We start from the raw sequence: 12,209 nt of genomic DNA, 5'->3' as shown, positions 1-12,209 counted from the left end.
AACTTTGGTACAAGAAGCAGTACAGCTAGTTAAGAAATGTACGAAATGCCAAATCCATGCAAATATCCCAAGGACGCCGCAGACTGATCTATGTGCTATGCAAAGCCCTTGGCCTTTTATGCAATGGGGCATAGACATAGTAGGACCACTACCACAAGCTCCCCGGCAAATGAAATTCTTGATCGTTGCCGTGGATTACTTCACAAAGTGGGTGGAGGCTGAACCATTAGCTACGATAACAAGCTCAAAGGCATTAGATTTTGTCTGGAAGAACATAGTTTGCCGATTTGGCATACCCCATATCCTCATTTCAGATAATGGGACTCAGTTTACTGACAAAACATTCAAGAATTGGTGCCAAGAGTTGAATATTCAACAGCGGTTCACTTCAGTCTCTCACCCACAAGCAAACGGACAAACGGAAGTAACAAACCGTACTTTGGTGAAAGGATTAAAAACTCGGTTAGAACAAGCCAAAGGACAATGGGTAGAAAATCTTCCTCAAGTCCTATGGTCTTACCGAACTACGCCAAAAACCTCCAACGGTGAAACTCCGTACAGTCTAGTGTACGGCACTGAAGCCGTAATTCCGGTTGAGATCGGCATACCCAGCCCCCGAACCCTTAATTTCTCAACAGAACTGAATGACGACGGACTGAGAGCCGAACTAGATCTTGCCGAAGAAAGAAGAGAATTGGCCTTCATAAAAGAAGCCAAGTACAAGGAGCAAGATACCCGGTATTATAACCAAAGGGTGAAAAAGCTGCAGTTTCAAGTGGGAGATCTCGTATTGAGAAACAATGAAGTAAGCCGAGCAGAAAAGCTGGGCAAACTTGAACCCACATGGGAAGGTCCGTATCGGGTGTCAGAAGTCCTGGGAAAAGGGTCTTATAAATTAACTCACATGTCAGGTGATGAATCCGCGAATTATTGATGATGATAAATGCTCGTAAAAATAAATTACGACACGGTGAATTTACGTGGTTCGATTTACTGAAGTAAATCTACGTCCACGGGAAGAAGGGAGGGCAAGATTGTATTGCTTGATCTGGGATTACAGCTTACAACACAGACTTGCTATATGCTTTTATCTCTAGAGAGCTTAACCCTTTTCTATCTGATCTAAGTTCTATTTATACATTGAACTAAGGTCGTGGTTTGCAGCCCCACTAACAAGATCGTGGGTGAGCAATAACTGCTCAATAACTGCTTCGTACCACTAAATAGATCGTGGGTATAGCGGAGGTCGTGGAGGCCTTTCATGAGTCCACTAACTCCTAGTTCGGTCGAATGCTGAGACCGAACTGCTGGACTTTACCGATCAGCTCTTGCCGATCTGAGAGGAGAGCTTGACTGGTCGGCTTTTACCGAGCTGTAGGCTGAGTCCGAACTCTTGGGTCGTGCCGAACTCTTTGGTGCCGAACAGACACTCTTTCTTGGGCTCTGGGCTGATGGGCCGTCACAGTTATTGGGCTTGCCATTAGGGTTTAGTTCGTACCCCATCACTACCCCCCCCGAAAAGCGAAGTGAATCACTTCGGCGAGGTGAGTCACTTCGGCATTCTGGATAATGGTAAGGGGGAGGCTGACGTCAGGGGACGTGCCTTGCGCGTGCCTGCATTAAATGCGACAGTAAAATCCGGCCGTTGAATCCTGAAAAGGTGGGATTCGAAACGGCGCAACGATCTCGAAATCTTTCCCGAATCTGATAAATATGCTCCTTTCTTCATCATTGAAGCACTTTTGCTGTTGCGTCTTCTATACTCTCTCTTTTTCGAGAAATTTTCTTCCGCTTTCAAGAGCTTCTTCCGACTTTCTTCATCTTCAAAAAGTAAGAAAAATGTCTTCTTCTTCTTCGGAGTCGGGTAGCGGTAGGAAAGGGGATAAGGGGTCTTCTGGCCGGAAAGAGTCCGGGGAGAAGACTGTAGAGTATTTCCCTAGTATTTTGAGTAAGGATACTGTGATATCCCTACCCGAAAAATACTTTTTTCCTGGGGGGAAGGCGGTGGTACCTGACGGTGATCATAGGGCTGACTCCCCGCCGGAGGGGTACGCCACCGTGTACGAGGCCTGCTTAGAATGCGGGCTTCGTTTCCCCCTCCCTTCTGCCTTTATAGATTTACTAGATTTTTTTCAGCTTCCTTTAGGCCAAGTGACTCCGAACTCTTGGAGGCACTTGTCGGCCTTCGCTGCCGAACTCCGTAGGTTAGGAAGGGATTTGTCTTTGAAGGCGATCCTTAAATTCTTTCAATTTAAGAGGAAGGGGTCTTGGTTTTACTTGATCCCTTTACAGCCCTTTAGAGCCTTTTGTAAAACGAAGTGGCCGAAGTGGCAAAATCGCTTCTTCTACTATGATAGGACCGCGGCTCCTAGTTTTCCCTGGAGAGGGCCGGAGTCCGTTATCCGTCACCCTCGGCCTGAACCGTTGGACGAGCTCGATGGCGAGCTCAACAAGATTCCCATAGTTAGGAAACAATACACGGAGTCTGAGCTCGTCAAGGGCGACGTCGTGTTCGACATCTCGTCTTCGGACGAAGAGGCCGAGGGTGAGGATTTCTCTTTATCTTTATGCTCTACTGCTTTAACAAAGAAAATCTGACTTTGCTTTCTTGCTTTTTGGCAGTGTACATGCTGAGTAAAGCTAGCCGCAAATCTTCGGAGTCCAAAGAGCCGGAGAGGCCGAAAACCACCAGCTCGGCGTCTGATGTCGAGAGGACTCCGAAAAGGCAAAAAACCTCTTCGGATCCGAAGAAGCCGGAGTCGACTTCGGCAAAGGGGAAGGGGAGGGCCCAGAAGCCCCCGAGAGCGCCAGAGAAAGACGTGGTCTTGGCGCCTCCTTCGGAACATATCTGTGAGCCGTTTTTATGGCCCACGGACTTCGCCGAGGTGAACTCTCTTCTTGATTTTCTGGCCTTGCTTTTTTTCCTGTATTTTTTGTGGCCCCTTTGCTGACTTTTTTCTTTATCCATTTTCAGAGGAACGATATGCTCTCCAAGCTCGTCGCCGTCGAACTCTCCAAAGCGTCCAATGACTATGCCGAGATGCAGAGGAAGTTGGCGGCTGCTTGTCATCGGGCCGAACAGGCTGAGGCTAACTTTGAGAAGGCCAGAGCTGCTAGGATTTCGGCCCAGGATGAAGCTCAGTTTGCCAAAAACCAGCTCGTCATCCAGCGAGAGCAGACGAAGCGGAGCGATGCTGCTGCCGTGGTTGCCCAAGGGGAGGCTCTCCGTGTTTACACGGAGAAACTCTTTTTGAGCAGCCAGTTCTCGGCCTTTGTCGGTAGCCTGGTAAGGCTAATTGCCGATAAGGGCGAGCAGGGGGCCGACGTCGTGCTGCCTCTGTACAGCCGAGAGATAGCAGCTCGGCTTCAGAATCTGCCGCTCCTGGAGGAGCTCGCTTCATCCTCGGTCCTGCTTTCTGCAGACCGAGTCCGGAGTTGTCGAGCTGATCGGGACGAGAACCTGGAGGCTATCTTTGCCTCCGTGGGACCCGTTTCACCCGCTTCGACTTACAACGGAGAGGGTGAGGCCGAGCTGCTGGAGCTGGAGGCCGAAGTCGAGCGGGCCGGGCATCCGGAGAAGGAAGCCGATCAGGAGGCGGAGGCGAGGCCGGCAGGAGGCGAGGCCGAGGCTGAGGTAGCTCAGGAGAAAGAAGCTGAACCAGACCAAGGAGCCGGAGACGAAGCTGGCGGAGTATGATTTCGTCTCCCTTCTCTTAGTCTAGTTTCTTCCTTGTAAAATGGCCTTGAAGCCCTCCTAGTGTAAAAAATTTTCCATGTGAATGAAAAATTCTCTACACTTGTCTTCGTATAGCTTTTCGTACTCGCCTTTATTCCTGTTGTATTTTACTATCTGCTCGGTACAGCTGCCGAACTAACATAGCTGCTTTGTACTCAAGGAGATGGAGTTACTTCACTGGAAACGGCTGTACTCTTCGGCTTTAGACGAAGCTGAGAAAAGAGCTATAGCCGATCAGACGAAGAATGACGAGCTTCTGGCTCGTTTAGTGAAGCTGGAGGCCGATAATAAGGACTTAGAGTCCGATAAGAAGGATCTGGAGGCCGAGCTGAATACGACCGTTGCTGAGAGGACTGCGTACGAGGATTACATCCGTGTGCGCGGGGGATTGACCATATCAGATGTTCAGAGTCGAGTTGACGAACTGTGGGAGGAATATCATGTACTCCGGAGGAACAATGCGCTGGAGAGCTCGGCTTGCCAACAAGTTGTGAAATCATTACGGCGCTGGGCTTCTCGGTACGACATTGTTCTTTCTCGGCGCCCCTCCATAGAAAGATTCCTTCGGCATGTCGTGCCAACAGATGCTCGCACTCCAGATCAAGCCTCTGGTTCCCTTGTTCAAAATCCTACTTCCAGTCAACAACGAACTCCGGAACAGCCGGAAACGTCAAGACGAGAACGGGCTCAGGAGCAACCGGAATCGTCAAGACAGGGACGGACTGAAATTCGCCGAGGAGTCGTGACTATGAGCGAGCAAGATCAGCAGATGATTATTGCAGAGACTCTTCGTCGTCGAGGTGTTAGGACTTCTCGGGCTCGGGGAAGAGGCGTTGGGTCGAGGATAGCATCTCGTCGACCTGCTTATTCTTCATCTGCTCGGAACAACCGAACTCGGCTTCCAGAGGATTTTGCAGATAGGTGGCTTAACTTCAGCAACCCTGGACAGTAGAATAGTCCTTTGTAATAGCGTAACGCCATTTTGTAGGGTAGCTGAGTTGTATGCCGAACAAGATTTGAAAAATGAAATTTTGTTTTCGCTTCTAACACTGTATTTACAGCTTAGCGAAAAAATTTCATCGTACTTGTCCTCGGTCTTATGAAGTAAACTTCTTTGACCGGACTCGTCTTTGGTCTGATGAAATAAACATCTTTGACCGGACTCGTCTTTGGTCTGATGAAATAAACATCTTTGACCGGACTCGTCTTTGGTCTGATGAAATAAACATCTTTGACCGGACTTGTCTTTGGTCTGATGAAATAAACATCTTTGACCAGACTTGGTTTGTGTTCTAATTTGGCGATTTTTGTCGCCGGGATCGAACTTTCCCTTGTCCTAATTCGGCGAGTTTTATCGCGTGGATCGGACTTTCCCCGTTAACCGAAGTGGTCTTATGCAGTAAACCTCTTTGACCAGACAGGGTCGTCCCCGGTCTCATGAGGTAAACTTCTTTGACCGAACTTGGTCGTCCTAATTCGGCGAGGTTTATCGCGTGGATCGGACTTTCCCTTATTGCAGTTCGTTTCAGACGAAGTGCTTGTTAAGCTGAATTGCGGTCTTGTATCCTCCTTGGAAGCTTGGACTCACAATCGTTGGCTTATTGCAGTTCGTTTCAGACGGACTGCTTGTTAAGCTGACTTGTGGTCTTATATCCTCCTTAGAAGCTTGGACTCACAATAGTCTTTCATAATCGATCTAAAAAGGGGATCAGTCTTTAAAGAACGATATACCTTGGTACCATTTGTAAGAGACGACAAGCACATAGAGACAAAACACATAGAGAAAAAAAATGAAAAAGACGAAAGAAAAAACTTTAAACTTTTTATAAAACGACAAGTAAAAGGTACAAGTAAAAACAAACAAATAAAAACATGTACCCCTATGACCGAACTAGACACAAGACAGACTGACCGGACTTTGTCTCTTACAAGTGGAACTTCTTGAGATTGGAGACGTGCCATGTTCGGGGTACTTGTTCTCCTGACATGTGAGTCAATTTATAAGACCCTTTGCCGAGGACTTCTGACACCCGATACGGACCCTCCCATGTGGGTTCGAGTTTGCCCAGCTTTTCTGCTCGGCTTACTTCGTTGTTTCTCAAGACGAGATCTCCCACTTGAAATTGAAGCTTTTTCACCCTTTGGTTATAATACCGGGCTACTTGCTCCTTATACTTGGCTGCTTTTATGCACGCCAATTCTCTTCTTTCTTCGGCGAGATCTAGTTCGGCTCTCAGTCCGTCGTCATTCATTTCTGAGGAGAAATTTAGAGTTCGGGGACTGGGTACGCCGATCTCCACCGGAATTACGGCTTCAGTGCCGTACACCAGACTATACGGGGTTTCACCGTTGGAGGTTTTGGGTGTAGTTCGGTAGGACCATAGGACTTGAGGGAGATTTTCTACCCATTGTCCTTTGGCTTGTTCTAACCGGGCTTTTAACCCTTTCACCAGAATCCGGTTCGTTACTTCCGTTTGTCCGTTTGCTTGGGGATGGGAGACCGAAGTGAACCGCTGTTGAATGTTCAGCTCTTGGCACCAATTCTTGAACGTCTTGTCGGTGAACTGAGTCCCATTATCCGAGATGAGGATGTGGGGTATGCCAAATCGGCACACTATGTTCTTCCAGACGAAGTCCAATGCCTTTGAGCTCGTTATCGTAGCTAATGGTTCAGCCTCCACCCACTTCGTGAAGTAGTCCACGGCAACGATAAGGAATTTCATTTGCCGAGGAGCTTGAGGAAGTGGTCCCACTATGTCTATGCCCCATTGCATGAAAGGCCAAGGGCTTTGCATAGTGTATAGATCGGTCTGCGGCATCCTTGGGACATTTGCATGAATTTGGCACTTCGTACACTTCTTGACGAGCTGCACTGCCTCTTGTACCATGGTTGGCCAATAATATCCCCATCTCAGAACTTTTTTAGCTAAAGCTCTGGCTCCGATGTGGCTACCGCACGATCCTTCATGAACTTCTCTGAGGATGTAGTCCGTCTCTTCTGGTCCTACGCACCGCAATAACGGCTGGAGGTAAGACTTTCTAAAGAGGACTCCTTCATGAAGTTCGTACCGAAGTGCTCGGCACGTAATCTTCCGAGCTTCTCTCTTATCCTCGGGCAATTGTCCTTGATCCAGATACTGCAAGATCGGCGTCATCCAGTTCGGCGAGCTGGATACTGAATGTACCTCGGCTTCATCAATGCTTCGATGCATTAATTCTTCCGCCTTTGAGCTCGGATCTGAGGCCAACTTACTTAAGGTATCTGCTCGGCTATTTTCCGCTCTGGGAATGCGGATTATCCGAAAATAGGAGAAACTTCGGCTGATGCTTTGCGCTTTGTCCAAATACTTCTTCATTCTCTCGTCACGAGCTTCACTTGTACCCAACATGTGATTTACTATGACTTGTGAATCACAATGGACTTTGAGAGATTTGACGAGCAGACTTTGCGCTAACTGGAGTCCGGCCAGGAGGGCTTCGTACTCGGCTTCATTATTAGTAGTGGGGAATAGGAACCGAAGTGAGTAGGTTACCTCGTGTCCGTCGGGAGCGACAAGTAAAATACCAGCTCCACTTCCCATCTTGTTTGAAGCTCCATCTACGAATCCGCTCCAGCAGTCCGGCGGCTCTACTTCGGATTCCAAGGGCTGTGCTAGTTCGGCATTGGCAGAATTCTTCTGTTCGGCAATAACAGGAATTGCTTGATCGAACTTTGCTTCCGCAAGAAAATCTGCCAAGGCTTGTCCCTTGATGGCTTTCCGAGGTAGATATTCAATTGTGTGCTCTCCCAACTCTATAGCCCACTTGGCGATTCTGCCTGATGCTTCTGGTTTGGTCAACACTTGCCGAAGTGGCAGATCAGTTAGGACGCATACCTTGTGAGCATAGAAGTATGGCCGCAGTCTCCTTGCTGCATTTACTAATGCCAGAGCAATTTTTTCCAGAGGTTGATACCTTGTTTCTGGACCTCTTAATGCTCGGCTTGTAAAGTAGATGGGAAGCTGCTTTAGGCCTTCTTCTCGTACAAGCACCGCGCTGATGGTTTGATCCGATGCCGCTAAGTATAAGAATATTACTTCGGCTTCGGTTGGAGCAGAGAGAATAGGAAGCTCGGCTAGATAACTTTTGAGTTCGTCAAAGGCCTTTTTCTGCTCGGCTCCCCACTCGAACTTTGGTGCCTTTTTCAACACCTTGAAGAACGGCAGTTGCTTTTCGGCTGCTTGGGAAAGGAATCGATTCAGTGCGGCTAGACATCCGGTTAGCCTTTGCACGTCATGTATGGACTTCGGCATCGCCATGTTCTGAACGACTTGAACTTTTGAGGGGTTTGCCTTGAGTCCGTCCTTTGAAACCCAACAACCCAGAAACTTTCCCGAATCTACCAAAAAGGTACACTTTTGGGGATTAAGTTTGAGGTTGGCTTTCTTGAGCACGTTGAGAGTGGACTTGAGGTTGTGCTCGTACTCCGAAGTGCTTTTGCTTTTGACGACTATATCGTCAACATACACTTCGACCTCCTTTCCAATCAGGTGCCGAAAAAGCTTGTCTACCATCCTTTGATAAGTGGCTCCGGCATTCTTTAAACCGAATGGCATCTTTTTATAAGCGAAAATGCCGAAATCAGTAATGAAGGCCGTTTTTGAAGCGTCAATCTCATCCATTAAAACTTGATGGTATCCTTTGTACAGATCAAGAAAACAAAAAATTTCAAAGCCTATCAAAGCTTCTACTTTTTTATCTATGTTCGGAAGGGGATAGCAATCTTTGGGACAGTGCTTATTTAGATCGGTGAAATCTATGCACATCCGCCATCCTCCTTCCTTTTTCTTGATCATGACAGGATTGGCCACCCACGAAGGATACTTCACTTCGAATAACACATCCGCCTTCAATAATTGACGGACTTCGTCATGGATGACTTGACTTCGTTCTGCCGCAAAGAGTCTTTGCTTCTGTTTTATCGGCCGGACTGAAGGATCAATATTTAACCGATGAGTGATTACCTCGGGGGGCACTCCGGTCATGTCCAACGGAGACCATGCAAAGACGTCTTTATACTCCTTGAGGAGCTGGATGGTTTTTTCCCGAAGTAGGGGCGTTCCCGCGAAGCCGATCTTAACCGTTCTGGATGGATCGTCTTCGTACAGCTGAACTGTCATCGAGTTCGGCTCCGGTATGACTTCGGTCATCGCCTCTGACTCCGGCTGCTGTGATTGCTATGCTTGGTGGTGCCGATCTGACTGCTCGGCACTTCTAAGCGCAATTTGCAGACATTCCTTTGCTCTCTTTTGGTCACCTCGGATGACCGCTATCCCTCCTTTAGTAGGGATCTTGATGGTGAGGTGATAGGTGGAGCAAACGGCCCGAACTGTGTTGAGCCAGTCTCTTCCCAGGATGACGTTGTACGGGGACCGAGCTTTCACCACGAAAAACTCAATCATCGTACTGGAGCTAGTAGGCGCTTTCCCCACCGTGATCGGAAGGCTGATAATACCTTCAGGGCGGGTGTCCTCCTGGGTGAAGCTCTTCAGGGGAAGCGGAGCCGGACTGAGCCGAGCTGGGTCCACTTCTAGTTTGTCGAAGCACTCTTTAAAAAGAATGCTAACCGACGCTCCTGTATCCACAAACACCCTGTGGATCAGTTTGTTTGCCACTCCGGCTTGGATGACAATGGCGTCTTGGTGAGGAGAGATGGCCGGGACGGGATCAGCAGCCGAGAACGTAATCACTTCGTCCTGCTTCAGCCTTTTATGCGTTGGCTCCTCTCGATTGGAGCCTCTGCGTTCTGACTTTAGGGACGACTTGGTCTTCCCGGCAGGGAGCGCGTCAATAGTCTGGATTACTCCATCATATTGCGGCTCGTCATCGTCTTCGGGATCCGGCTGCCTTTTCGGATCCTGAGGAGCGCAGTTCGCACCACTCTGCTTTTTATTCTTCTTTGGCTGCTTACTTCGGTATTTTTTCAATGTCCCTGCCTTCACAAGAACATCGATACCTGCAGCCAAGTTTCTGCACTCCTCGGTATCGTGACCGTGATCTTGATGGTAGGAGCAGTAGTTATCCTGGGGTCGGCGCGCGGCTGATTTCGTCATCCGCTTTGGCTTTTCGAACAGGTCAGAGTGCAGTTCGAAAATTTCCGCTCTCGGCTTGTTCAGCGGTACGAACTGAGCGGGCGACTTCTCGGGATTGAGACGAGGTCCCAATCTGTCTTGCACCGGAGCCCTTTGAATTCTTTCAAATGGAGTCCGGCGAGGATGCCCCTGATCGCTATGATCGGGCTTCCTTCTGTCTCCTCGGGTCGATGAGCTGTCTAACGACCGTTTGCGACGGTCTGCCTCATCGGCCCGGGAGTACTGGTCCGCAATGTCCCACATTTCCTGAGCTGTCTGCGGACCGCACTCAACGAGCTTCCTGTAGAGAGCTCCGGGCAAGATTCCATTTTGGAATGCCGAGATGACAAGCAGATCGTTGAGATCGTCTACTTGCAGGCATTCCTTGTGGAATCTTGTCATAAAGTCGCTGATTTTTTCGTCGCGACCTTGACGAATGGAAAGCAGCTGAGCCGAAGTGATTCGGGCTTCCGCTTTCTGAAAGAACCTCCTGTGGAAGGCATCCATTAGATCTCGGTAAGATCTGATGCTGCCCTGGGGGAGGCTATCGAACCACCTTCTCGCGTTCCCGATGAGCAGCTCGGGAAACAGCTTGCACATGTGGACCTCGTTGAGACCCTGGTTCGCCATGTTATATTGATAGCGCCCCAAGAAATCGTGAGGGTCCACGAGCCCGTCGTAAGTCATCGACGGAGTTCGGTAGTTCTGTGGTAGGGGAGTTCGGGTGATGTCGTCCGAGAACGGAGTCTTCAGTGCTCCGTACACGGCGAATCCGATATCTCGTCGGTATGGAGGAGATTGAGTTCTCCTGTGATTCCGGTACCGAGGAGGAACAGGAATATGTCGGGGTTGAGGATTCTTTCTCCTGGGAGATGCGACACTACTGCGGTAGTGACTTTCTTGTGCGGAGGGAGAAGGAGAATCCGTCGTTTTCGTCTCCGGCTGCTTTTGGCTTTTTCGCAGGAAGGTTAAGAATTCCTCCTGCTTTTCAGCCAAAAACTGCTTGACAGCCTCATTCAAATCGGGCTGCTGGGAAGACTCAGTGGGACGATTTTTGGAGCGGCTTGTTCCTTCGCCATGAGAACTGGTGGTGGATTTATCCCTAGGCTGTTTTCCCGACCTATGGGATGGATTGGCTTCCTCCTGGTTCTCACGGGCTGGAATACGGGTATTCTGCGATCTGGTATGCATTTTTTGGGTGGAAAAAATGGATCAAAAATTCGCTTTATCACAAATTTTGTTCTCTGCTTCCCACAGACGGCGCCAGTGATGAATCCGCGAATTATTGATGATGATAAATGCTCGTAAAAATAAATTACGACACGGTGAATTTACGTGGTTCGATTTACTGAAGTAAATCTACGTCCACGGGAAGAAGGGAGGGCAAGATTGTATTGCTTGATCTGGGATTACAGCTTACAACACAGACTTGCTATATGCTTTTATCTCTAGAGAGCTTAACCCTTTTCTATCTGATCTAAGTTCTATTTATACATTGAACTAAGGTCGTGGTTTGCAGCCCCACTAACAAGATCGTGGGTGAGCAATAACTGCTCAATAACTGCTTCGTACCACTAAATAGATCGTGGGTATAGCGGAGGTCGTGGAGGCCTTTCATGAGTCCACTAACTCCTAGTTCGGTCGAATGCTGAGACCGAACTGCTGGACTTTACCGATCAGCTCTTGCCGATCTGAGAGGAGAGCTTGACTGGTCGGCTTTTACCGAGCTGTAGGCTGAGTCCGAACTCTTGGGTCGTGCCGAACTCTTTGGTGCCGAACAGACACTCTTTCTTGGGCTCTGGGCTGATGGGCCGTCACAGTTATTGGGCTTGCCATTAGGGTTTAGTTCGTACCCCATCATCAGGAGAACAAGTACCCCGAACATGGCATATTTCCAACCTCAAGAAGTTCTATTTGTAAGAGACAAGGTCCGGTCTGTCTTGTGTCTAGTTCGGTCCTAGGGTTATGTGCTTTCATATTTTTATTGTTCTTTATACTTGTCGTTTTTTAAAAAGATTAAAATCTTTTTCGTCCTTTTTATTTGTCTCTCTATGTGCGTTTTGTCTCTTATAAATGTTACTGAGGTATATTGTTCCTTAAAGGCTGATCCCCTTTTTTAGATCATGTATTAAAGACAATTGTGAGTCCAAGCTTCTAAGGAAGATACAAGATTCCACAATTCAGCTTAAGAAACAAGCAATTCGTCTGAAACGAACTGCAATAAGCCGAAAACCACTCCGGTTAACTAGGGAAAGTCCAATCCAAGCGATAAAACTCGCCAAATAAGGACACTAACTAAGTCCGGTCAAAGAAGAGTTTACTTCATAAGACCGAGGACGAGTACAATAAATGAAATAAAAAAT

This window comes from Salvia splendens, chromosome 1, assembly GCF_004379255.2.
Source record: "Salvia splendens isolate huo1 chromosome 1, SspV2, whole genome shotgun sequence".
NCBI lineage: Eukaryota > Viridiplantae > Streptophyta > Magnoliopsida > Lamiales > Lamiaceae > Salvia > Salvia splendens.
Note: the sequence above shows the minus strand (reverse complement) of the source record.